Raw genomic sequence first — 25,485 nt, 5'->3', positions numbered from 1 at the left:
ATGGTTTATCATTTATTCCTTCACTCAGTTAACTCTAAAATTTATGTCTACACGTGCCTCCCTAAGAAAGAGCTGATAAATCTTGACCACTGAGGTCAAGAAAATAGTTCTAGATTCATCTGTTCCCTCTTTTGCATAACCTAGTGTTTTCCTGTCTACACAGTCTAATCTGTGCTAGGTCATCCTCTTGTAATTCAGGAACCTTATTACTAATCACAGGTAGTTCTTGGCTTTTGTTTATAAACTTTCTCAAAGTATGGATTTAAAGAAGCGCATTTTCTCAATGTATTTCTACAAGAGGCAAAAAAAATCATGTCAACAAGTTTTACAAATGGCTGCTTGCCCTTACTTGCCTTTACTGTGATGCTGCAGTTCTCTGATCTTCCCCCCTGTGAGGACATAGCAAGAAGGCACCTTCCACAAGCCAGGAGGAAATTCTTCACCAGAACCCAACTGCACTGGCACCGTGATCTTGAACTACCAGCCTCCAGAACTGTGAGAAAATACATTTCTGTTATTTAAGCCACCCAGTATAGCGTATTTTGTTACAGCAGGCCAGATAGCTTAATATAGCAGTTCATATTTGCAGAAGCTCCACCTAGATTATAGTGCTTGGACAAGAAAGAATAACTATGCTACCAAGATTTAACTACACCATTTTATTTCCTTTACACTTGATAGAATAGATTTCTAATTTAGGGCCCACCAGTGAATTTTAAGGGATCCCCTTTTTTCTGGGGAGAAGGTTTATTACATTTGTCAACTTTTCATAAGGGATCTCTGATCTAAACCTCTTTTTAAAAATTGCTGTATGAGATGTCCACTGGGAAACCCACAGCTCATAAGCCAAATATCGGGATCAGGTTTCTGCTCCACAGACACATGATTAGACATCAGTAAATGAAGCATGAATATTTATCCCCTTCTACTTGTTTCTTTGGATACATTTCCCTTTCCAATACCAAGGTAAAAGTCTTGCCTTTAATGTGGTCTCTAAATTGTATACCTTTCTTCAAGAGAACTACTAAAATCAGACATGAAAGCTGTATAAAATATGATAGCTAAAATAAAGCTCTAAAACAACCAATAGTGGAGAAAATATTTTGAATCCACTTTGAGTGGGTTAGTACTGAGTGATAGGAAGCATATCTTAGAAAAGCTCACTTGAACATCAAGGGGAGCAGTTCCTCTTTCATTAATTCACATGCTTTCAGCTATTCTCTATCCAGATAGTCACCGTGGTGAAAGGAAATCTGCTGAAAACAAGGACCAAGCACTCCCTACATGTAAAAAGCTGACAGAGCACATCCATTTCTAGCCACAGGACTCGCTTCTGCACTAGTCTCCAACCCTGAAAGGCACTTGTTTGTACTTCAGGGAGGTAAGGCTGGATGTCACCTCCAGATAGGTTCAGAGGGATAATTGTGTCTATTCAAGACATCTGTCAGCCATCACCATTACTAGGATCCTGAGTATCTGTTTAAATATATATATATGTGTGTATTTATATCAACATAAATTTATATATATCAATATACATAGATATATAGATATGTCTATATAAATACATATATAGATATAAAATATATCATTATACGTAATGTATTTTAAATACTATATATTATTATTTATATTATGACATATATAATTACATATAATATATTACACAATGTCTATATCTATATATCATGCACCCTACATGCTCTATTTTCCCAAGCAGATAGCCATCTTTTTCACTGCCTTAAAGGACTTTCAACAAGTTACTGTATATGTATATGTATACATATATTTATATGTATATGTATTTGTGTATATGTATGTGTTTGTAGATATATGTGTGTGTGTGTGTATATATATATATATATATATATATGCCAGCATTTTCTTGTACAGAGCAGTATTATGCCCATGTATTAGAGGAAACAAACTTTTAGAGGTAAGGTTTCATTGACAAACAATTTATTTAAAAAGCTTACGGAGAATTTCCCCGAAAACACTTCAGACTTTTTATTGTTTCATAAGGAATTAATGTTGTCCATCAGCAGGAAAAAAATGCAACACATTGCCTTAATTATTTAGAGGTTTCGCTTTTTTTGAGTAGTGGGAGGGATATGAATAAAACAAAAATATGCTTAAATTTTCCTAAATTTTTACCTTGGATTCCATTTACCACTACCTGTCAGAGAGACAGGTGGGAATGAGAGAGTGGCAGTGGTTGGGGTGGGGATGGAATGTGGGAACCAGGACTATGACTTTAGAGTTTTATTTCCACATCCAGTTTTCAAATCTGTCCTCGTTTTCATATTTTATTGGCAACTGGTTTGGAGTAAAGATGCTAAACATACCCATCTATGTGAAATACTTGAAAGACTATCAATTTAAATACAAAATCTGAAAGAAAACTGAAACAGTTCATCAATCTCAGGAAGTTTCAGGAATATCTAAATGCAATGAACATAATAAATTGATGACTGACTGGAGTTTTCTATTTTCTTCAAGACCATTGGAAATATTTTCATAAGAGTCTTTGAATTATTTAAAGAGTCTATACTTCATATAGACTACTTACATAGTCTAAAAGTATATAACAAATTAAAAAGAAGTTATAAAATTATAACTGCTATATGCTCCGATATTAACAACCAATTCTTTTTCAAAAGTGTAGGTGATGTTCTTAAGCAGCTGTGGCCAGAGTAGGTATCTGTGTCAGTACTAGTCTGGATTTGCCCCTCCCTTGTGTCCTGAATTTTTATATTTCTAACCCTTGCTGTTGATTTTTACAATACCCCACACTGCTCTATACTTGACTAGTCAATTCTCTGGTAACAGGATAATCTAAGGTGAAGAGTTTTGTGCACTTTGCAACTGTTCTAAATTTGTAGCTGCAAATGCAAGCTTTCCATCTCAGCCATGCAGGCTTCATCAACTATATTTCTATTGCTCTTGTTATTTCTATCTGTTTTGAATTGCCCCTACCACAAGAAGCAGAGCTGTGATGACACTTTTATGTAACTAATGTCAAATCCACAAGGTTTCTTACCTGAATCATCATGAGTGAAAGTGTTGGGATATCATCGTGGCTTTCAGAATGAATAAACCCTGCTCTCATTCAGCTGTGGTTTTCAAAGTTGCTTTCGTGTTGAAATTTAAGTGGGATTCTTTCTGATTTTTCACTACAGACACAAGCTTGGTATTTTAAGCAGGTCATAATCCTCAATGGACGTTTTTGAAAGATGCTGATTAACTGCTCAAGGAGGAAAAATAGTCTACATACTCTCACTCGGCAAACATTCCCCAAGTTTTTCAGCCTCTTTAGATATAATTAAAAGAGATAATGATGGTAGGGTGTCAGAAGGCTCCCGTTTTCCCACTGAAACCAAGGGGATTCAGATGAGGCTCAAATCAGTACAAATGGGATTCAAGTTAAGTCTAAGAATCTAATTTCTGAACCTAGGTCTTTAAATCTGTTAGACTAGTAAAAGGTTTGTTGTCAAGAGATTTTAGAAAAGAGGAGATAATTTGCATACAGTATTTATTGAGAATCTGCTAAATACTAGATAACTAGAGCTGCGAAGACACTGTTTCTGCTCCCATGGAGCATGCAGTATTGAATCAGTCAGCTAATTAGAGAAGAAGTTATGACAAAGTTTGGGGTATATTATGACAGAGGAAATTCAGGATATTCTAGTATCAAGGAAAAGTAAAGAAAAGGACTTCTGGAAGAAGTGCTGCCTCAAAGGTACCCAAAGGGTGAGTTGGAATTAGTCATGAAAAGAAGGAGGTTTGAAGCACTCACCAAAGCGTTCATTTACTAGCACAAATGAGAGCATGGTGGAAAAACATGGAACTGACAGCAACTTAGAATGGCTGGAATTCAAATGGAGAGAGTGAAATGATATGAGGTGAGTATGAAACCCAAGGTCATATTGGGGTGAAAATTGCAAGCCATGTTAAGGAATTCGTAATTTTTTTTTCCCTAAGGAAAATAGCCATTGAAGGTCTTCTTATTTTAGAAAGGACATCACTGGCAACGATTTGACCAATGAATTAGGGGCAAGTTAGGATGTAAGGAGACCAGGTAAGAGGCTACGAAAAGTAGTTGCAACTTGTACTAGGATAGTAGCTGAGGAAACAGGGAAGACTGGATGGAGTTAGGAAATTTCTAAAGAGTCAATTACTGTAGATTGATTGAACGCCAATGGGAAGGAGAAAAAGGGAAGCTAGACAATGGATACAGGGGAATTAAGATGATAGCCTGAAAGTAAGGGAATATACTGAAAATCAAAAATATAATCCAGGCTGGGCCTGGTGGCTCACGCCTATAATCTGAGCACTTTGGGAGGCTGAGGTGGGTAGATCACTTGAGCCTAGGAGTTCAAGGCCAGCCTGGGCAACAAAGTGAAATCCTGTCTCTACATAAAATACAAAGCTAGCCAGGCATAGTGGCATGCACCTGGAGTCCCAGATACTTGAGAAGCTGAGGTGGAAGGATCACTTAAGCCGGGGAGATTGAGACTGCAGTGAGCCATGATGGTGCAACTGCATTCCAGCCTGAGCAACAGAGCAAGATGCTGTCTCAAAACAAAACAAAACAAATATGGTTCCAGGAATTTAAGCATAGAACTTTGTTTTTATCAAAGACTAAAAAATAAATCATTCAGAGTCTTTCTTGTTCAATGATTTTATAGGTATTAACTAGTCGTTCAGTGCTGAGAGGCCATTTAATTTTTTAAGTTACCTCTAGCTGTAAGCTCAATTCACAGTATTTTTTTGTGAAATAACTATCTTGATTCAGAGTTTAGTTAGCCACCCCCACATGTAGGAAGAAATCCAAGGTTTATATATTTAATATTCTATAAAAGATCTGAGTATAAATATTAAACTCCTTAGCATAATTTGAAAAAGTTCAGATTCAGAAAATTTGAGTGCAAAGCAGTTTGAATTATACAGCAAAAGAATATACTCTATGTGACATACATTTTCTAAGAGGTATGAACAATTTATATATTTTATATAGTAAGAATTGAAACAAACAAAAAACTTAATAGATTTACATAGCTAAATTCTATCTTAAGAATTACCAAAAGAACATAGAATATTAATCTATTCATGACATAGGAGAATTGTCCATGTTTATATGTGGTGCTTTAAAAATATGTAATATATGTTCTGTATCTATATAAATTATTGATAAGAGAAAGATACTGAAAAATGGTTCCATACCAACAATTCCTATCAGACCAATCTTACCTCATCATATAATGAATGCTACAGGGGATGAAAGGAAACAAAAATATTAAAAATGAATGTTGGAATTCTGTCCTCATCAGTATTAATATGCCAGGAATATATTTTAGAAACCCAACAGTACTAGGGAAAATGATAATGAATGTGAAGCCCTAGTAATCAATACATTATTATGAAATACTATTTACAGTTTTGATTCATTTTTTCTAAAAATATTCAAAGCAAATCTACACTGAGTAAAGACTTTGGCATCTGTCTCATTTATAGATCTGCCCTAGATGTGTATGTGTAACACAATACAAATTTCTCACCTCTTCTGCCCCTAAACTTGTTTACCCTCCTATGTTCCCTGGGTCATTAATGGTTCGCCCCAGCTACTAGGCACCAAAACAAAATCTGGGAAGCATGCTAGACCTCACCCCTGACATCTAGTCAATCTCTGGATTCAGCCAACTATAATTCCTAAATATTGCTCAAGTCCAAATTTTGTTATATAGATATATCTTCTAGCCCTTGATATCACTCAGCTGAATTATTGCAATGTTTCCCTAACTGGACTCTCTGAATTGAATTCTCACTTTTCTTTCAAACCATCATTCACCCTTCAACCAGACAGATGAATCTAAAACACTGTTCAGACCAGGTCACACTCTGTCTAAACCCCTTGATCATCATTCCTGCTTCTTTCACTATATAGTTTTTATTCTTTATTTGTAAAATTGTAAGGGAAATTCAAATATTATGATTGCAGAGACTTCCAGTATGACAGAATATCTTGTATCAGATGAACCCATCCTCAGAAAACAATTATAAATTGTGTACAAAGTATTTTAAAAACAAAAATTTAAAGGCACTAAAGAGTGATCAAAAGCAGACAGAAACTAGTGGTGAATTAAACCTGGAAATTAGAGAGTCACTGGGTTTTATAGTTTTTCCCCAAGAGGCCCCTCTCTGGTCCCCACAATGTTTAGAATATAGAACTAAAACAAAACAAAACTTGCCTTCTTATTGAAGTCATATTAGGAATTTCCTTTTCAGGAAATGGAATCACAGAAGGGGAAGATGGAGTCACAGAAGGGGAAGCCTCCAAAGTTGCATAATAATATCCCCCTCAAATCCTTGGCTGACTGCTTGTGCATGGGGGAGACTCCAAGGAAGCTGAGGAAAACCACAGCTGAAACACTGAAAGGATAAAAAACCGATCATGTATTTCAGCTGCTACCTACTGCAGAGAAACAGTTTAGAGTTCAAGTTCAACTAAATTAGAGAGGCTTCAAAACACTGTAATTTTCCATTGAAATTCCAGAAAGGTTATACATATAAAGACAAGACTACATTCCAGGACTAAGAGATTATTTGCTCTTCAACTCGAGGCAAAACTAAAACGGGCTTAATTTAGCAAATTGTAAAACCAAACCCCACAAGTTCAAAATCATCTGCCTATAATTTAGCTATCTGCTAGAATAACACTACCTCTATTTAGCGTGACAGTTAGCAAACTAAAACCTATGGCCTCTTTTTGTATGACCTTCGAGATAAGAAAGATTATTACATTCTTAAAGGGTGGAGGAGGAAGAGGAAGGAAGGAGAGGAGGAAAGAGAAGAGGAAGAAGAAAAGAAAGAGGAAGGGTTGGGGAAGAAGAAAAGGAAGAGGAAGGGAAAGGGAAGAAATACCAATAACCAAAGGTGGCCTACAAGGCCTAAAATATTTATCATCTATCCCTTTATAGAAAAGGTTTTCCAATATACCCTTTAAAGAAATATAGTATAATCCAGAATCTCTACAATGTATTATCTATGATATCCCAAATGCCATTAAAAATTACTGGTAATGTAAAGAAACAAGTAAATGTGTACAAAAAATGAGAAAATTGGTTAACAGAAATAGGTCTACAATTCTGGTCAGTAAATGAACCTTAAAATAATCATGACAATTATTTCAAATATGGTTTCAGTGGGTGAAAAGGGGAGAAATTCTAGGAGAGATTTGTAAACTGAAAAGATCAACAACAACAACCAAATGAAAAATTCTAGAACTAAAACAATTTAACATCTGAAATTTAAAAAGCATTGAATTTGGTTTAAGTCTATCAGAAAATAACTTAAAACTGGAAACAAAATATGGATTTTTTGAGTTAAAGTGCTGTTTTCTGATGTGTACGGTATAAATTAGGTAGTTATATCTCTTTCAGTAAACTACTTCATAATAGTGTCTTTGGCATCATATAGCAGAGCTTTAGTGTTGATGCCAGATTCCTTAGGGGTGACAGACACATCACACTAGCATATTTCATGATAAGCCCCATGTGTGTTTTTGTTAAATATGACAGTAAAAACCTCACCTGCATATTTTTAAATAAGTTATTTCTGTGATAAATCCTTCACCAGGCAATGATCTAGACTGAGACTAAAATTGCCTCAAGCACTTTCATTTTTAGTGCTTTGTTCCAGTGACTTTAATCTCTAGCTTACTTCATAAGCAAAGTATATACTGATAAATCCAATGAGGCCTAAGCCCTATTTGGCTGAATATACTATTCTATAGGGAAATTAAATGAAGTCAACTAGTAACACAAAAACTATGTTTAGCAATTTACTAATCTTATTTGTAAGGCAGTAGAGCAGAGAGCCAACACAACCACTGCCTTAATCCTTTGTTCCTTATCTTATTTCTACTGACAGGCAGCTTTTGTTTGTCTCCTAGGGCTAAGCTTAAGCGTCTGGCTGGGAAAGAGCTCTCACACCGACAGGTCTCCCCTCCACCTCTTACTCTGGAGTGACCCCAGTCCAGCAAATAAGCATTCAGGAACAGTCCTCTCATAGGTGCTCAGGCCATCTATTCAAATCTCTTAGTCACAGCCCTTCATTATTTTCCTGCCTTGGATGACTCAGAAATAATAAAGATATTTTTCTTCTTATATGTCTCCAGTAATTTTATATGGACATCATGGTTACATAAGTTGCCTAGAGCCACAGTATTGCTGCATAAAAAATGATCCCCCAAACTCAGCATCTTACAACAACATTTATTCTTACACTTGTGGATCTGTAACTCATATGGTTTGGCTAATTGAAGCTGTCTTTCAAGCTGTGGGTTGGTTGGCCTTGGCTCTTGACTGCAGGTTCACTTCAAGTCTCCAAGTTTTTGTTCAGGCTAGACTGATGGGGAACCTGCCGTCCAGGGCAAGTGCTTATGGTGAAATGCTTCAGCCCAGGAGACCAAGCAGAACCATTCAGGTACATTTCTGGTCTCTGTTTCACTAACATCCCAGTAGTCAAAGCAAGTTATATGTTTAAGCCCAAAGTCAAAGAGTAGGAAAAATACACTTCACTCACATGAGAGCAAGGCAAGAGAGGGAATAAGATAAACCTGTCATGGGACAATGAAGAATTGAGACCAAAAATTCAATCTACAGTGGCCCATATCACAGAATAGATTAAGCTTCTTGGTGAACCAATTCCTGGAAGGAGTGAGGTAAAGGAGGGTGAAGAAAAAAAACTGCAGTTGGAAGAGCTATGAGTTCCCAGCAATAAATCAAATTAGGCAGTTCCAAATTTAGATTACATTAGATGGTTTTATTTGCTAGCATTTTTAATTCTTGCATTTTTAGCATAATTATAATATATTGGCACCTCCTTCTATCGTTATTCTCCTCATTTCCCACCTGTGTATATATTCTGCTACTAGTGAAGAATATATAAATGATGTTAGGTATAGAGTTTGAAAGACTTAGATTTTAATCACAGATCTGTAATGTACTTGCTAAGTAATCCTGACCAAGTCCTTCAAAGTTTCTTGGCCTGTTTCCTCACCTTTAAATTACGACAATATCTGTGTGCAGAATTCTTGCAAATATTAGATATTACACATGTAATACTGCTGGCACATAATAGTGGTCTGAAAACAATGGAAACTGATTTCCTTCTACACCCTTAGTCTTTCCCCTTCTCTCTGTCCTTTCACCCAGCATCCCGCCCTAGAAATGTTTCTATTTGTCTATTTAGAATAGTCAGTAGGCATCAATGGCATTTTGGAGCCATTACATTGGGGACTTTCTCATTGGTTGGCAAGTCCCTGACTTTGTTCTCATTCCTCTTCTTCAACTCAGTATTCTGTGCTATAGCATAAAGGAAATTGAAGTAAGAAATTTTGAGCATGTCAGTGTCTAATTGTACAATCAGTTTCCAACTAGGCTATGAAGAAAGAGATTTCACCCCCTGCCAGAGTGCTTTAGGTCAATAGGGTTGAGAAGCTTTAAATATTACTAAGAAAAGATTCCTTGAGGCTCTACATCTCACCTCAGATGGGATGTTACCCCATTTCAGTGTTTTCATATGGATTATAATTAAAATTTTCTGAAAAATTGTGTAATTATTTACTAGCATACAGTCTATTTCAAAAAGGTAGGATGCATCTCTCTTTTTCACCACTGGAATCTTAGCAGTTGGCATAGCAGATGCTCTATAAATATCTGTCAAATAAATGAACAAAAGAATTATGGCTGAGCCTGAATTTTAGAGAAACTGAAAGACTTCCTAATTAAATACAAACTGAGCCCATTACTTTTACTTCTCAACTCAAAATTTATGTTTATTATGCTCTTACACATCATCTTTAGGTTGTTCTTCCACATAATTATCAGTCCTGAGCCTCAATATTTGAATTCTAATAAACTACTCTTAGAGACTTACTGTGTAACAGCTGACTTTTCTACTTTATACGCATGCAGTATTTAGAGGTTAAAGAGGAGGTCATTATAATCTAACCAGGAATATGTTTGAATTTATAAAACAAATGATAATGTTACAATGAAGCTCTCATCACTCCACAGTTTGACTTTTAAACACTAGGCCTTTAACTTTTTAATTCTCATAAATTGATATAATTGCACTTAGACTTATTTATCTTTATTGTGGTTTCTTTAGAACAAAAGCAAATGTTTGGCAATTATTTAAAGGAATCACCATAAAACACTCTTCAGCATTTGAACTGAAGTAGTAGTTCAAGTGCTGCCAAATAATTCACTAATCTATGAAATTATGTGTGTGTAGAAATAATATATACAATCCATTCTAATCTGTTACTTGATATAAATATATAATGCATAACTAAATATAATACTTTACATAGTTTTATATGCAATGCACATATAATGCAAGAATATAAATTAGTTTTAAACAATGCATAAAATGTTAGCATGCTCTTTTTATGGAAAGTTTCTAAATAACATGATTTTTATTCTAATTAAATTAATTTGAAAATATTTATAAGACTATATGGAAGAAATAAAACCACCTACAATGGGATGTTCCTACAATCCTCATTGGTAGCATCTAGGAAAAAAGAAGCCCTATTAAATTTTTGGGTTGTTTTTTCTTTGCGAAAATATATATACAAAGAGAAAAAATTAATAAAACCAAAGTCATACTGCATAAACAATTGTGCTCTCTGATTTTTTCACTCAAAATACACACTATACAGTAAGCATCTCATACTATGTATTGACCCAGTCCTCTTATATTGGACATTCAAGATAATTTAAGTTTTCTAATATTATAAATAAGACAGTAATGATAGTCAGTTGCTACGTATTCCATCCTACCCAAAAGCATGCTTCAGCCTAACTAGGTAATAATGCATGATTTGGCCAGTTTCAAATTCAGTTGATAATCAAACTATAATAAACTGGTTGTTTTTTGGCCAGGTACCCATGCCTGATTGAACCAATCAGGGCCAACAAACCCTGGGTTGAAATGTTCACAGGATAGAAAATAGTGCTAATCAAAGTGTTGTACCTGGAGTGGCATTCAAAAGTAAGCAAGATGGTTTTAAGTGGCACATGAACACATGAATAGTTTCATGTTTGTTTTCAATGAATAATGAGGTAACATCAGTAAGGTAATCTCTTTTCATGAATATTAACATCAGTTTTAGTGATAACATTTTATTAATTTATTGAACAAATACGTACTGAGGATCTCTCATGTAAGCATTGGGGATGCTACTATAAGCAAGACATAAAATTTCTAACCTCAGGAAGCTTACATTCTAGCAAGAGAAACAAATAATAAAGTAAACAAATAAATATTTAAGTTCAAGTACCAATGAGAATTATGGAGGAAATATCAGAAAGTAAGAGAATATAAAATAGGCAGCCTTAGCTTCACTTTAGATAAGGGAGATCTGGGAATTGGGAGGCATCTCTTCTAAGAAATAAGGGAATAAGCTGTGTAAGGATCAAGTACAAAGACCCAAAAGATGGAGCAAGCTTGGTGCACTCCAGAAAGCAAATTCAGCCAGCTTGGAGTAAGGGAGGGCTGGTAGAGATGACATCAGAAAGGATCTTACACACCAGGGCCTGTTGTGGGGTGGGGGGAGGGGGGAGGGATAGCATTAGGAGATATACCTAATGTAAATGACGAGTTAATGGGTGCAGCACACCAACATGGTACATATATACATACGTAACAAACCTGTATGTTGTGCACATGTACCCTAGAACTTAAAGTATAATAATAATAATAATAATAATAATAATAATAATAATAATAAAGAAAGGTGGGTCAGGGCCAGATCACAAACAGCCTTGTGAGCATTAGTAAGGACTTACCCTGTTCTCGGTGTAACAGCAAACTATGGGATGGTTTAAGCCAGGTTAATTGAACAAATTTATATTTTGAAAACAATGTGCTGCCATGTGAAGAACTGATTGAAAGGATGCAAGAACAGAAATAGGAAGACACGTTAGGAGATTAACGCAACAGTCAGATATAATAATAGTGTGGACCAAAATGATAGAGGTGGAGACAGTGAGAATTCTCAAATTCAAGGTACTTTAAGTAGAGGTGACAAGACTTCTTGATGATAGAAATGTCAAATGTGAGCCAGGCAGCATGGCTCTTGCCTATGATCCCAGCAGTTACAAAGGCTGAGGCAGGAAGATTGCTTGAGCCCAGGAGTTCAAGACCAGCCCAGGCAACACAGCAAGACACCCCATCTCTACAAAAAATAGAAAAAAATAACCAGATGTGGTTATGCATACCTGTAGTCTCAGCTACTCGGGAGCCTGAAGTAGGAGGATTGCTTGAGCCCAGGAAGATAAAGCTGCAGTGGGCCGTTACCATGCCACTGCACTCCACACTGGGTAACAGAGTAAGAGCCTTAAGAAAAAAAAGAAGGAAAGAAGGGAAGGAAGGAAGGAAGGGAGGGAGGGAGGGAGGGAGGGAGGAAGGGAGGGAGGGAGGGAGGGAGGGAGGGAGGGAGGAAGGAAGGAAGGAAGGAAGGAAGGAAGGAAGGAAGGAAGGAAGGAAGGAAGGAAGGAAGGAAGGAAGGAAAAGAGAAGGAAAAAAGTCAAATTTGAGAAAATAAAGAAAAAGGATAGTGCCTAGATATTAGATTGTGCAATTTAGGGGATGGATATGCCAACAGGAATCCATATAAAGAGCAGATGTGAGAAGAAAAAAATAATTTTGGTTTTAACATGTTATGCTTTTTAGATAACACAAATGAATGTACATACTAGGCAACTGGATATTTAAACCTAGAGCTTAGGAGAAAGGATGGAGGGGGATTATCACCAGCATGAAGATGCTATGTGAGGACATGTGCCTGGATGAAATGGTCTAGGAAGTGAGTACAGGGAGTGAAGAAGGCAGGACCAAGCAAGAACATCAAGCGGGAGCACTCTAATATTGAGAAAGGTAGAGTGTGCAAAGAAAACCAGGATGCAACAGCCATGAGATGGAACAACAACTAGGAGATAGTGGTATCCAGAAGGGCTCGAGAAGAAAATGCTTCAGGGTGGATGATGATTGTGCCAAATCTGCTGTGAGGTTGCATAAAATGAAGATTGAAAATTAACTGGTGCTCTTAGCAACATGGAGATTGCTGGTGATTTGACAGAGCAATTTCAGGAGAGTGATGACGACTAAATCCCAACTGAAGTGGGCTAAAGAGATGAGAAGTGAGAAAGTTAGAGTGAGTAGAGAAAATTCCCAAGAAACTTGCTATGAAGAAGAGCTGAGGAATGCAACTGGAGCTAGAATGCAACCGGAAGTCTAGGAAAGGATTGGGTTTGTTTTGCTGAGATGGGGGATCTATTTGTATGCTGATGGGAATGATCTACAGTAAGAGGGAAGAGTCATGTTCAGGAGAAAAAAGATGATTAGAGGAGTAAAGCCCTGGCACAGGTGGAAGCGGGTGAGGAGCCAGGCTGCAGGAGCTGTTTATCATCTGTGACCAAAGAGAAGATAGAGCACTTGGGTGAGGAGCAAGGAGGTTGATAGATTTGGTAAAGATTTGATAGATTTGGACTTTCCTTTTTTACTAGTTCAAAGAATTAAAATAGTTTCTGCCAGGAATTGATGCAATAATATATGTGTTTAAGTGTTACATTAAGAAATCAATATTTCTAGCTAGCACTAAGCACATTAAGCGTCCCTTAACTTAAAAGTGTGAACAGTGTGTTTGCTTCCCTTTTGGTAAAGGGAAGTAGTTCTCTTCTGCTTACTTCTATTTTCTTATGAAATAAAAATCCAGGTTATCAGTTGAAAATGAAGACAAGGAGGGAATGTTGGAGGTTTAAAAAGGGGGGAAGATACCAAACAGTTATCTGGAAAAAGAACTGACCAGAGAATTCTACTACAAAAAATTTCCTGAAGTGTTGAGGACCCACCAGAGATTTGTGGCCATAATGTAAAGTAAATGTGTGTGTTGTTCTCTTATCCCATTTAGCTGCTTGAATGCAGATATAGATTAAGCGAGTTAAATATAATCAGGGTTTGTATTTTGCTAGGCAAATATAATGGGGAGAGAGAAGGACAAAAGAGTTGAGGGTACATGCAGAAGAGTTATAGTGACAAACCATGGAATCTAAGAAGAATAGGGAAAGAAGTAAAGACAAGCGAGGGAGATGATTAGGACAAAGGCTAGGAGTGAGTCCATAGATTACTGCAATGATGTACTTAAGTGAGGAGGCAGAAAGAGATGCTGTGAATATCTGAAAGTGGAATGATGAAAAACTAGATATTGGAGGTTACTGATAATGACAAATTCTAGGGTATGACTAGGGTGAACATGATGGGGTTGGGGAAAGAAAGAGATATTGGAGTCAGAAGGTCAAATCATTGAAAAGGCTTACTGTAGAACTGATCTAAGTAAGTGGTGCTGAACCCTGCTGCATACTCAGATCATAGGAGTTGTGGGGTTTTTTGTTTTTTTGTTTTTTTAAAGCAAAACAAAATCTGGTATCTAAATCCTACCTTGACTAAACTAAATCAGTACCTCTTTGGCTTGGGGGAGGAACTGAACACAGGTAGGATTTTTAAAACATCATGAGGTAACAAAAATGTGCAGTCAAATTTGAAAAATAATGACATACATAAATGTTGACATCATTAAATATAATGACAGGAGTCGTGGTACAAGGAAATGCAATGAGCCAGCTGCTAAAATCTTCCATCATGAAGTGGAATGGCTTGGAAAATAGGAGATGAAGGGTTTTTGAAAGAGGATAAACAATGAGAAACAAGGAGTATTCCTGTCCCTACCTCCAGGACCTGGAAGCATAGGGTGTGGGAGCAAAAACAACCACCCCTGAAAAGGCTGATGGTAAACAGGATATGGGTTGGGTTGGGTGGTGAGCCAGGGCTTAGAGCAAGAAGGTGAAGGTGTTGTTCAGAGAAGAGTTAGAAAATAAAAGAGACTGTGCTTCCCAAGCCCTGAATTCCAGCAGCTGCATTGGAAGAGACTGCAGTTTTGGAAGGAATGGGAGATTGAGTCAGATCAAGGGATATACAGAAATATATGGAGGAGAGTTCCCGTGATGACCTGGAATGCTTGGACTTCTATGGTGGCTGAGACCAAAAGGAGTATGAAACATGATGATTGGGTGGGAACTGAACAATGAGATCACTTGGACTCAGGAAGGGGAACATCACACACAGGGGCCTGTCATGGGGAGGGGGGAGGGGGGAGGGATTGCATTGGGAGTTATAACTGATGTAAATGACAAGTTGATGGGTGCAGCACACCAACATGGCACAAGTATACATATGTAACAAACCTGCACGTTATGCACATGTACCCTACAACTTAAAGTATAATAATAATAAATAAATTAAAAAAAAAAAAAAAGAAACATGATGATTAGTTCCATCACCACTGAAGGAAACGTGGAAAATTCATTCTAAGTATATCTTCCTTCTTGGGAATAGGATCCTTGGGTGGTATGTGATGATGGGGCAGGTTGAGGAGCTAGGTGCTTGGGGTGGTGGGAAAGGAGACTGGGAGGTTCTGAAACCCTTTTAAGTCAAGCTGGGGGCAGTGTCAAAAGGGAGATAGGATAATAGCCCCGCTACTGTTAACTGTAAACTGTGAGTCTCCTTTAAAATCTTTGACAAAAGCAGTTAAATGGTCTGGTCCTTAAGATTTACCAAATTATGTTGCAATCAGTTTTCTGTATCTGTCTGCACTAGGCTTTAAATTGCCCCAGCAGAAACCTTTTCTTATTTATCTTTTAATTTTCAGCACCTCGATTAAGAAACATTTGATGTACTGAAGTTAACTGCTTAAAGAACCAAAGACAAGGTTTTGTTGTGCTAAAGTGAAGTAACCAAATAAGGAAAAATTTTTTGTTAGCATTTCTGGATTGTAATTTTACCAGGCCAGAAGTGTTACTAAATGCACTCATATTTTTAACCACAAACAGGACTTTCCTTTTTTACTAGTTCAAAGAATTAAAATAGTTTCTGCCAGGAATTGATGCAATAATATATGTGTTTAAGTGTTACATTAAGAAATCAATATTTCTAGCTAGCACTAAGCACATTAAGCGTCCCTTAACTTAAAAGTGTGAACAGTGTGTTTGCTTGAGACTAATTTCATGAAAAGAAAAGATAAATTAGATCAGCTAACCTAAGCAGACAATGAGATGCCAGCATTGTCTTTAGTTCTAAACTCTGCTCTATTTGGGGCATAGATTTTTTTTCCCTTTCTCAGAGCTTGTTGTTTGGATCAGGGAGATTTAAAGCAATGTGGAAAGTAAAGAGACCCTCTCTTCAAAAAATCTGCCTTCTGCTCTCAGCTTCAATAGTAAGTAGAATCCTGTTGTATTTCTCCCTTACTTATAATTATTATCTCATAAAACCAAATACCAGATGTTCGATGTGATGGTTTGCAGCAATGTTTTTTTTCAATCATTCTTATATGGTATATCACAATAAACCCCAAAGTTAACAATTTATTTATAAGAAAAAATAGAACAAGATAATTTTATCTAGATGAAACCAGATATAATAAAAAAGATTCAAAGACAAATTTTCAAATATGTAAAAATTTGAAAAATCACAATTATATAAATCAAAAAACTGCAATGGAAGGGAAAATCATTTCATCAGACGTAAAAAAAAAAAAAAAAGGATTCATATCTAAATTTAAGTGTATACGAAAATAATTCTGCCCAAGCCAGGTGGCTCACACCTTAATCTCCACACTTCGGGAAGCCAACCTGGGAGGATTACTTGGGCCCAGGAGTTCAAGACCAGCCTTGGCAATGTAGGGAGACCCCATCTCTACAGAAAATTAAAAAATTAGCTAGGTGTGGGTGCACATGCCTGCAATCTCGGCCACCTGGAGGCTGAGGTGGGTGGATCGCCTGAACCCAGGAGATCAAGGCTGCAGTGATTCATGATTGCACCACTGCATTTCAGCCCAGATGACAGAGTGAGACTCTGTCTCAATATAAAAGAAAATAAAAGAATTTCAAGAGTTTAGAGGTCAAATGATATGAACAAGACTTCACATAAGAAGAGATATAAACATTTGTTCATATCTATCAAATAATAACACAAATTCTAGTGAAGATATGCTGTAAAATATTCACATAATACTTATGATATTGTAACTTAGGGCAACCATTTTAGAAAGTTTTATTGAAATGTCATTCTTCTAAAAGTTCATATTTTATCTTTAGCAATTCTATTCCTTAAGCAAAAAATCAATAGAATTAATATAAATTTTCCAACATGTTCATTGTGATACTACTTTACAGTTATGAAATATAATTATATTTTGCCTCACTCAAAAACAAGGGTTAATCTGAGTGCTATCTTGCATATATAATAAAATAATAATAGGAACAACCTGTACATATTACAACAAAAGTATTGTAATACTATAAAAGGTATGTGGCATTCTTGCACTATTGCAGGACATAATGACGCAACAACTTCATGGAGCTATTAAAAGTAATACTTATAAAGTCTATACAGCCACATCAAAAAGATATTTATGCAGAAAAAAGAAAAATAAGTTTAAAATGGTATGCGTACTGAGATTACACCCCTTAAACACATACAGAATTTGGACTAAGATTAAAAGGAGCTACATTCTTAATATATTCATTTCAAAATTGACAATAGTAGTAGCTAATATTTACTAAGCACTTACCATGTGTCAACACTGTTCTAAGTTCTTTGTATATTTAATCTAATATAATCCTGAAACAACCTCATTCGTTAGCTACTATTAATATCTCCATTTTATAGGTGAGGAAACTGAAGTGCAAAGAAGCTCAATAGAGTCTTTCAAGTTCACTCAGCTACAAAAGGGAAGAGTGGAATTCAAACCTATGCAATGTGACCTCATGAAAGTAGAACTATAGATTATTTTTCTTTTTCATGCTGTCCTATATTATGATTGAAATATTGCTCAAATTATTTTTAAACAAAGGAATTTTCTGTCATCTTTTCCACTCCAAAAAAGCTAAATGTTTAGAAAACATATCTCTGTAGTGCTTTACCAAATTCTGTGGTGATTTCTCTAACTCTTTGAGGATTACTTAGTTTTAAAAGCACCTGGGAAAACAAGAATCAGCACTCCACATCCTAGTATCATTCCTAATAAACCAGTTTCAGCTATAACTTGATTAAAGAGAGTGAATGCCGCCAGCTTCCAGGAACAATCAGCTCTACCGTGCCTGTTGGGACAAAGATTATTATCATATGTTCTCATTTACCTGGTGAACACACTGCACTCTACTGTAGGTGAACACTCCCACGCTAAAGAAACAACTACAATCAAATTATAGAAGATCATACTTTCCTTGATTGCAGAGGCACAGGTTAGAAAAAAATGTGTAACAACTTTTTTTTTCTTTTTTATCTTTTCATAAGTAAAATCCTGCAGGGAATTCTCTAACTTGAGCATTGTTAACAGATGACATACCAATCTCTTTTACTTTCACTCGAGAACAAAGGTAAAGCTGAGTGTCATCATGTATATACACTCAGTTTAGATTCCTTTTAGAGAAATAATATACTGGTTTGTCTTGCATAGCTTGGGGCCACTGGATTGTAGTGACATTTTCAGTAAACCCCAAATACTGATTAATCTCTCCAAATTAGTCCTCTTACCTAGCTCATTCCTAAGAATCAATATTCTTTAAAAAAATTTTCCAATATATAAACAATTTAAATATTTTAGTCACTTTTCCTATAAGTCTTCAGCAATAATGAGAGAGACCTGAGACAGAAGAAGAAAACAACAAATACACAAAAACTAATTTCTACCTATGACAACTCCATTGATTTTATCTTTGGAATAGAAACTGCTTTCATTCTCTTCAGAATGTGCTGATTTTTTTTTTTTCTTAGATTGTATCTCAGTGACCTGGGTCGTGTACAAGATATTCAGCAAGTTGTTCAGTAGGTAGAAGGAAGTCACTAATTTATCCCCTCTACCTATTGCCAAGCAAATTCACTTAGGGGTGAGGCTCCAGAAATGCTTTCTTCATGACTGACCAGCAGTTCGATGACATGGCTTCTGGGACAGAATGACGGTGTTAGCGGTCAGAGTCAGGGCTAAACTTTGTTAGTGCTTCTCACCTTTGCATAAGTCATTTCAGCCAATAGTCTTTCACTTACTGTCCAAATGAAGAGAAGGGCAATGATTAAAACCTACTCCATGGCATATTTGTAAAACATTTTGAATTTCTCCTAATGGGATTTTTTTTTCTATGAAGTGCAAAACACTAGATTACATTAACCATCTTTAATGCTATGCTGAGAAAAATTATATATAATTTATAAAGGAATAATTTTAATATATTAAGAGGCATTGCTATGTTGGAGAAAATTTGTGTATTATATACATGACATTATATTTTGATAATAGATATACATCTGCTAGTTGAGATTTCTCTTTAAAAAAACAGTGTTACAAATTTATTTTTAAGAAAGTGGGTCTACTTGGAAACGGCATAAAGAAAGATTTCATTGGGACACAGGATGTTTTTGTAAATAAAGTATGATTCAGCATCAAATTTATAACAATTTAAACAAAAATTTAGGAAAGATTTCACAGGTCTCAGCTTTAACAGCTGAAAGGGTTTTTTGTTGTTGTTTTTTGTTTGTTTGTTTTTGTTTTTTTCCCAGTCAGCTTTTTGGCTTTCCTTAAAGTGATCATGATGTGAAATGACTAGGAAGTACCTGCTGTCTTTCATGGGAATAGAAATTTACTTCCTTAAACCTATAGAGGGTTTGCTAGGATTTAATTTCTATGTAAGGCAGAGGTTAGAATATATTCACCTTTAATTGGTCTGTCCGGCTGTAAGATCCCTTTTTAGGAATTATTTCTAGGACACACACAGAAAATTGGTGGGGAAAACTACATTCCCATTTATTTCTTCCCTAACACTGGTTGTTTAAACCCACCCACAAAGCAGAATTAAGTGCTTCTTCTCTGGGCCTAAACTTCCCAGTTTGCCCCTTAAGTACACTCTCATGTCACTCTGCTTTGAATTAAAATTGTTTGCAGGTTGATTTCCTCCACTAGAGTATAAGCTCCTTAGAGGCCAAAATCTGTGTCTTATTCATTCAAGCGGACCCTACAGCTAGGGTATCATATAATTTACTGTCCATCTTGGACAATAGCTACAAGTATACCTCTGGTCTCACACACACTTGGTCCAGACTTGATTCTGATCTCATCTGTACAATGGGCATAATATGAGTAGACATCTCATATTGCTTTGAGAAATAAAATAATTCATAAAATATACTTAGCTCTGTATCATGCCATTATATGTAGCAAGAATTTGGGGAGGAAAAGCTTGTTGAATCCTCCAATTGAATCAAACCTCTTCCTTTTCTTCCAATTTTTAAGCTTTTCTTTCAACTGTTATTTCCCCTCTTATCTGAACTTCAGGTAACTTCTTTTCCTTTCTGTTTTTCTCTAGAATTGCTTTTAGGGACTTGTGACTTTCGTCTTTCTGTTTTCTTTTCTTTTGGCAGGAGGAGAGGGATATCTTTCAATTCATTCATTCAATGAGCATCTGCAGAGGACTTCTTGTATGCTCAAGGTGGTAATGGAAATGTGCCAAAAAGCCTTTTTTTTTTTTTTACTTTATTTCTTACTGCACCTCCATCTTTATCAATCTCTAGTTTTTCCAATTCCTTCTCTAAGTACCTTGTTTTGAAGTCTGTATTTTCCACATATGATAGCCTGGAATTTATACAACTCTGACTCCCTTGAGTTGAATTCTTATGTTCTTGTTTGGAAATGGCCCCCAGATTGGCACAGCACCAGTAAGAGTGGGATGCCAGTTTAATCAGCCATGCATTTATCTGTGTGATCTGCATCCACAGTTATGAACAGCTGAGCTAACCAAATGTATATAATGTCATCCCTTCATAATTATTCTCTAATCATGACCTGGTCCTCTCCAGTCTCATGACCTTTGTGTCTCTGAGGATAAATGGAGATCTACTTGGGGGTAGAACTTGCTTTGGCTCACTTGCCCAAAACTCTAACAAAGTTACAGAGATACTAGTATCAGCTTTCCCATTGTTATCTACCACTAGTGATAGTATGTGCAGGTACTATTAACTAGCAACCGATGGTCAAGTTAAAATAATAATGTCTACCTCCATCAAATCACAGGGTGAAGTAATGAATTCACCTTTGAAGGACTAAGATAAAGTATGTGATCCCCTTACCATCCCTTTTCCCATCTTATACAGACTAGAAAACCTATTGTGCATGTTTTTAATAAGGCATCAAAAACCATAAACTTTTCTTTTTCTTTTCACTGGACATCTGTGGACCAAATATAGGTATTCTGTAGAACACACACACGCCAGAGAATGCAGTGAGAGAAAAGCAACATGATGTTAGCCCAACCCACAAACTGCTGTGGGAGCCTATGGAAAAAGTAGAGCCTGTCACTTTCAGTTATCGAACTAAGAGACCATAACAAACATTTGAGCAGCTTTGAGTTTTCTGTTTTTGAACAAGACATTTCAGAGAGGTTGTGCAAAGTATATACTAAAATGCATGTATTTTAACTTGTCTAACATAATCTTGTGACTATTTTGGTGTAAAACACTCTTAGACTACTTGGGATTTTCTAAGAGTTGAACTTTGGAATTTTTAGAACATGGCTTAAAATTCAAAACTCAAAACTATAAATGGAGATTGCGGCATAAGGGATTGAAAAGGGTGAGAATCATTCTGAAATGTTTATAGTCATACCATCAGGATTCTAGATTTCAGGAACAGCACCTCATTTTTACCAAATAGTAGATAAATATGAAGCCTCACCTGCACCACAGACCTGCCCCGTAGAGTCAGCTGGCCAGCTGACTATGGGGTACACCTGATTAAATGTTCCAATTTTCTGCCTCCAGTCTACCTTCAGACTCAAGGCTGCAACATCATGCCTGGTGCCATTTCCCTCACTCTGCCCCTCATCATAGTTTCTCACACCCCTTTTTACTTAGCAATGTGATAGAGAAGGAAGACAAAGAACTATTGTTGGTGACTTGTAATATATCAGAAATTGTTACATGTTTTATTCCATTAAATCCTGGGGTAATGCTGCTGCTGATGATGATGATGTTGATGATGGTTTTACAGATAAATATAAGGCTTAGACAGTTTGCAGATCTTGATAAAATGGAATCACCAATGAGTGTAGAAGTGTGAAAACTTGCACAAAGTCACACAGCCAAAACCGGTACTCTTGTCTCTACAACCCAGTGCCTTTCCACCATACTAAGTTGCTTCCCAGAGTGTCTGTCTGCATCTGTACTCTTCCTCCAATTTACAACAGCAAAAGACCTCCTAAAAGCAGAGAATAATTGGCAAAGAACTTTGCACATAGCAGGTTTTTCCATGTTTGTTCAATGAGTATCAGATATAACGTGCAAGATAAAATTTGGTTTCTCAGAGATGGGCATAGCTCAGTAGCAGGGTCTTCCTCTCCTCTCCAGCCTAAATCATGCAGACCAGTCTGGACCCCAATGTGGTCATTAATTTTATGTGTCATCTTGGCTAGGCTATGACAGTACTTTAGTTTGACCAGTACTTTGGTCAAACACCAGTCTAGATGTTGTTGCAAAGGTTCTTTTTAGACGTGATTAACATTTACATCAGATAGAATAAAGCAGATTACCATCTATTACGTAAGTGGGCCTCATCCAATCAATTGAAGGCTTAAGAAAAAAGACTGAGGTCTCCTAAGAAAGCAGGAATTCTGCCACCAGACTGTCTTCAGACTCAAGACTGCAGCATCAACTCTTCCTGGAATCTCCAGACTGTAAACCTGCCCCACAATTTCAGACTTAGCTCCTACAACTATATAGATATAAATATATACATGCATATGTATATAAGTACATGCGTGTGACATATACTTACACACATACATATGTATGTATATGTGACATACACTTGACACATGCACACACACATCCTACTAGTTGTTTTTTTAGAGAATCCTGACTAATATAACCAGCATAACTTTCCTGCTAAAAACCAACCAGTGTTTTTACAGAAAGCCAGAGAATGAGTATAGGATTAGTTCATCCCCCTTCTCATAATTGACTTCCCTGTCCCCTTACTCCATGGATGGGAAAGGAAGTGGGTGTGAAATGATTCCTGAGGATGGGCATCATTCTGCATTCTGATGCAAGCATAGCTGCTTCTGCTGCCTTTGCTAACTTCACAGGGGCCTGACCCAAAAGCCAAAAAAGCCACGGGTTTATTTCATCTATCACTTCAATTTAAGTTATATGCCTTTCTTCCGGAAAGTCATGGAGTATCTGGAGATGAGAGGTTGTCTCTATTAGAAAAAGCAAGTTTTAGATAGCAAAACCCACTCTGCCAGAAATTCTTTGTTGCCTCTTGCTAACTATTGTTTTGTACCAGTTCCTCCCCTATTGAAACGTATGCATTCCCTTTAGCCCTTTTCCAGGTATGTTAAGATTGGATTATATTTCATTATCAGTTCCAAGAGGACTATCTGTTGATCCTTAAAGGAGCTGCCAGAGAAGGATGGGGCTTTCCTCATAAAATTTTAGATCTTTTGCTTACTCTTGAAAATAAAAAGAATACAGGGTTGACTAGAAGATTGGTCAGTCTTCCATAAGAAGATTAAAGATTCCAATTTTCAAAGAACAGATTCTATTTTCTAAAGAAATTTAATAGTAAAATCCAATGATACTCAATTGCCCTCATATGTGTCCAGTCATTGCTTATGATAGAACTTTTGTTAAAAGATGAAAACAATTTAGCATCTTGTCCTTCAATCCCTCCTCCACACAAAAACGTAAGTCAGATTACAGTAGAACCTCCTGCTTAAAACATTTCAATGCTCTGCATGCCCTGTAGAATAAAATCAGAAGTCTTTAGGGTGCTATGTAAAGGTCAGAAACACCAGTGCTCACGGGATTAGAGGCAAGGCTGGGACTGAATGTGAGAGGAAGAGGCCAGGGACAAACTGGGCAGTGCGCAGGTCATCCACTGATACTGTGTTGGAATTAGAGAATGATATTGCAAGACACTCCAAATTTTCTAGAAAGCTTGGAAATTCCTATTTTTTTCACGTGGAGGTTCTAAGTTGTAAATGTTTACAGCTTATTTTTAAGAAACACTAGCCACACAGGGTGGCATATGTCTGTAATTCCAGCTACCTGGGAGGTTTACGTAGGAAGATTCCCAGAGCTCAGGAGTTTGAGGTCCCCCTGGGTAATACAGTGAGAACTTGTCTCTAATAAATAAATTAATAATGAATGAGCCAAACAAACCTCATCTAATTTCCAAATTAACCCCTGGATTCCTGTTTCCAATGCTGGACTTTGACTTATGTCCACCTGAAGGGCTTCATCTTTCACTCTGACCCCTTATACTCACACCCTGTGCTCTGATCATATTCCAAGAATGGCAGTTCTTTGAATGTACCACACTGGTTCCTACTTTGGTGTCCTTCAACATGTGTTGCCCAGCCCTGCCTTCACCACATGTCCAAAAGTCCTTCCTTGTTCCCTTTTCTTGCCTGCAAATACATATTGCACAGTTCCGCTGAAGGACCTTTCTTCAAGGCATCCCTCACCCCTACCCAGGCCAAACTCACCATACCCTCCCTTGTCACCCCCTATCCCAAAACTCTATATAACCTCCTTATTATATCTATAACATTTTGCTCTTATTTATTTTCTTGATTCCTCCTAAAAGACTCTAAGTTCCCCAAAGGCAGAGATGGTATCTTTTCAATCTCTGTATTCTCAGCACCTCATGCAGTAGCTAGTATACCATCATCATCATCATCATAATTAACGCATTCAGTGCTTACCATGTTCCAAGTGCTTTACAAGTATTAACTTGAATTCTCACACAAACCCTGGATAATTACCCTAATTTTACAGATGAAGGAACTGAAGCAGAGTGTCATAAGCTTCAACACCAAATAGTGTAGAGTCACAGAGTATGGGTCTAGACGATGTTTTCTCTCATATGGCACAGTGTTATTTTTTGGAAATAAAATTAAACCTAAGGGTCATTTCCTACTAGTTGATCACTTCAGTATTTCCAATCTCTTTCTTACGTATCTTTCCGTTGCTAACAAAATAGAAGGGCTCACAGATAGCTTTGCCAAGAAGAATTTTATTAAAATACTGGTGCTTAAAGACTCTAATCCCACCCAGCCCTCCTGAATTCATCTGGTCTTGATTCAGCGTTGGTGAAAACAGAGTGCAGTCTGACCCAGTGATAACCCCATTAGGCAGTTTCTTTTGATGCAAACAGCAATTTAAGCAAATATGCCCTTTTGTTTTTTCTAGTGCTCTTTGTTATTATAGTAATATCCAAGCTGAGCTTCATGTGGGAAATCAAAGAGCCGAAGACGGGGACTTTTCATTATACACAGAAATCCAACGGAATGCTTTTTATTCCTATTCAAG

The 25,485-nt window shown here is 36.7% G+C and overlaps 1 long non-coding RNA gene across 1 annotated transcript in view; it reads right to left on the bottom strand.

Annotated features, from left to right (window-relative positions):
• Positions 1–295: 295 nt before the first annotated feature.
• Positions 296–25,485, bottom strand: part of LOC106993734 (uncharacterized) — a 38,891-nt gene continuing 13,701 nt past the window's right edge. The window contains exon 4 of the long non-coding RNA XR_003723249.2: positions 296–493. This is a non-coding gene — a long non-coding RNA (uncharacterized LOC106993734). The remainder of the gene's footprint in view (positions 494–25,485) is intronic.

This window comes from Macaca mulatta, chromosome 15 (assembly GCF_049350105.2).
Source record: "Macaca mulatta isolate MMU2019108-1 chromosome 15, T2T-MMU8v2.0, whole genome shotgun sequence".
NCBI lineage: Eukaryota > Metazoa > Chordata > Mammalia > Primates > Cercopithecidae > Macaca > Macaca mulatta.
This window is presented reverse-complemented; position numbering and strand designations above follow the sequence as displayed.